A 3,659-nucleotide genomic window follows, 5' to 3' on the forward strand; every position below is an offset into this window, starting at 1 on the left:
ATTTTCTGTGATAAATTAAGCTCAAAATTAAGTCCAAATGTGTCTGTATGACGTTGATAAACTACAAAGGATTGATGGAGAATTACAGCTGCTGTTGTTAGGATCCTCGATGAATGATTCATACTGTCCATCAACAGTTTGTGAATGAGATGGATAAAGTTTAAGTTAATTTACGTTTTTTTTTCCTTTACTCCTTACTTATTTTTTCTCTTTACATTTACTTAAAAAAAAAAATGTTTAAAACATTTTATTTTAAGAAAAGAGCCACAATGGAGGGGTAAAAGAGCCACATATGACATTGGAGCCGCAGGTTGCAGACCACTTATTTAGACCAACAGGCCCGTGCCGTTTAATAGGCAAATTCACCTTCTTCATGGCTTCCCCAAATCTTTGATGTTTGTCAAAAGACACGATTTAAAAGTGCTGGAGTCAGCAGTGACGAAGACAAGGTGAGAACAGGATGAGATAAAAGACTGTGCCAAAAAAAATCTGACAAAATGCACCAGATTTAGTTATTTTTGTCCAGCTTTAATTTTGAAGAGACTACATCACTGGTTTACACTAATTATAAATTTGTTGGATCAAAGGGCTGGTTTAAATTGTAAAATGATCATTTAAAATTAGCTTACTGCTGTCCTTTAATTGATCTATTTGTTAAATGCACAAAAACAATCCTAAATAGCAGATTTATAAGCAGATTTGTGCAACCCGCTTCCCTTTTTTAGGCTGAAACACCTCTTTACTGGTTTAACTGATGCTCATCCTCATCTCCTCCTTTTCAAATAAGGTGTTCGTTTCCCCCTCCCTCCCACATTGTTGTCATGTGATGTCTCCAACTTTCAAAGACAACAAGGACACACACTTTGAGACAGTTTTTCCTAGAAAAGTAGACAGAAAAAAAACCCTCTTACTTGTGCATCTGTCTGTCACTGTAGGGAGAGTTTGACCTCCACCGTTCATGGTGTCCGCGCTGAAACAAGCAGACGTAAATTTTCCTCAACAGCTTGTCCTCAGCTGGCTCCTCCGCTCTCAGCTGAGGGATACGGTGCCTAGAGACATGTTCTGCAGAACAGGTGTGCACTCTGTTTGTTCCTGCAAGTCAAAAGCATTCGATTCTTTTATTCATTTAGGTCTTATTTGAAAAGAATGATTCAGTAAGGAACACAATATGAAACATTCCACATATAGTGTCTTATAGATTCTATCAAATGGTTTTCAACCATCAAAATAATGCAATATTTTTGCATTTTTGGCTTAAAAACTAGTGAAAAACATCATATCAAGCATTTATACTTTGTTTGAACTTCTTGTACTAATTTAAACATATTAAAAGATGATATTTTTAAGATGGATGCCAATCAAACAACACAAATGTGTTATTAAAAGCTTCAACTCTGTATGTAATGTTTCTTTAAAAATTGCCACAATACTTTATTGTTCCATTAACATTTTTTTACAGTTCCACTAGAGGGAGCTTTAAACATACTGTAGCGGTTTGTAATTCCAGGCGCCCAAAGACAAACAAAACATTTTAATGACTTTTTAATGTTTGTTGAAGCATAATGAAATATTTCATTTGCATATTATTTTGTTATTTACAATCAGAATAAATTCCACTCGTTGCAAGTGAAATAAAAAAATATATTTATTGCAATTAAAACTCATCAAGGTAAAAAAAAAAAAAAAAAGCATAAAAGTGGAGCTCTACATTTCAGTTTGTTAGCAACACTTCTTTAGGTTTCCACAGGTTTCAACTGGGATTCCAAATAACTCATCTAAACTGATGATGTCTGATATGTGATGAAGGGTTTTGCTAATCTCATTAAGATCCCATCAGCATTACTGATAACAAGAGCGCTATCTCCTGTCAACCACAAAAGGGTGAAATGATTGAAGTGATTATGAGGGCCTTGTGTGGGATTCTGGCAGTTTGAAGGCAGAGACCACTAGAAAAGGAGGAGCCAACCTGTGTAACCTGTGTCTTCATTTTCTGGAAACAGAAAAAAGAAAATTAGGAGTTTTATGTGAATTCAGAATGGACCGTAGACAGTATATGGAGGACTGGACTAATTATCCTCTCTGACCTCACATTCCAAATAGTACCCAGTCATCCCAGAAAGTCGAAATCCCTTTGAGTCCTATTGAGAAATAAACCGCTATTACTCAGTCATTCTGTTTGTCAGAATAACCATTCTGCTGGGGTATCTATTTTTAACCCTTTAAAGGCCTCGTGCAGTGGCAATTTTTTTTTTTTTTTAATTTAGAAAGTCAATGGAACTTGGAAAACGAATCTGATAAAAATATTCACTTAAAATGATCCAGCGCAATTTTATTGATCATTTTATGGTTGTGCACAGCTTTAAATTTTTGTGATAGATGGTGACGTGACGTCACTTCAGGGATCCCAGAGTGTAAACAACAATGGCGGACGGTTTGAGAAGCGACGTAGACCACGATTTAGCGGATATTTCTTTGGATGAAGGTGATGAGCCTTCATCAAACACGGGAATTTTAACGACACAGGGTTTGGAGGGTGTACAGCCCTACCAGTTTGAACCGGAGGTTTCCTCATCTGAGGATACAGGGGCTTCGGATGACGATGGTGAAAGCTCATACAGCGATGGCGCCAAGGAGACGATCAAACTTGACTATTTAGAGGAAGTAAAAGTAAAACAAGGTTTCCGTAGGTGAACCTGCGGAAGGATCATTACCGGAAAAGGAAAGGCGCCGCCGCTGCCGCGGAGCGTCCTTTGTCGTCCTCCTCCAGGGCCTAGGCGGACAGAGGCCCTCCCCCCGGACGGGGGTCTGCTGCTGCTGCGGCGACGGGTGGGCTCGCTTCCCCGCCGCCCTCTCGGCCTCCCTTGCCCGTGCGCAACCAACCCTCGCACGGGTCCTCTTTCCAGACGGCCGGTGGGGGTGGCCTCCGCGCGGGGCGCAGGAGGACCCCGCCGGCCGTCTCACGGCCCCGGGAGGGAGTAAAAACCCTTTGTGCGGCCGGCGCCGGACGACCGTCCGGCGAACCCACGGCGCCCCCCATGCCCGGCCCGGGGCCTCGGAAACGCAAACCCCCCTCAGCGCGGCGCGGCGGCCTCACCCTGGCCGCCCGGCGCGCGCCCGCCAGGTGCCCTTACACCCCCCCGCGTTCCTCCTCCGGAGGGCCGGGGAGGGCTCAAAGTCTCCCCCTGACCGGGGAGCGCCCCTCTCCTTTATTGAAACGGGAAATTCATGAAGGGAGACCCCCTTCTTCGGCACATTACTGCACCCAAATACCACACTCCTATTCACCATTATCCCGTTCGAATCCCCAAATCCACGGCAGTCCAGATTCTATTATATTAAGTAATTCCATGCCCAGAAAGTCATCACAACACTAGCGGACCTACTTATCGGTGGCTGCCCAAAATCTGAGCGAACGCGCTATCTTTGAACGCTTGAAGAGAGTGCACGGGGCCGCGGGTGACAAAATAATTATACGGGGGTTTATTTGTGACATAAATACTAATGTTTTATTGCAGTTTAAGAAAAATCATGATTTTCACCGCACGAGGCCTTTAACATTGGAGTTCTTAGTGTGTATGTTCTCTGATTTAGTGTAAGTTTTCAACCGTTAACACAATCAACGTCATTCCAGTAGATTCTGAAGGAGAAAAGCGGCTCAT

The sequence above is a fragment of the Oryzias melastigma genome, linkage group LG13, assembly GCF_002922805.2.
Source record: "Oryzias melastigma strain HK-1 linkage group LG13, ASM292280v2, whole genome shotgun sequence".
In the NCBI taxonomy this organism is placed as follows: domain Eukaryota; kingdom Metazoa; phylum Chordata; class Actinopteri; order Beloniformes; family Adrianichthyidae; genus Oryzias; species Oryzias melastigma.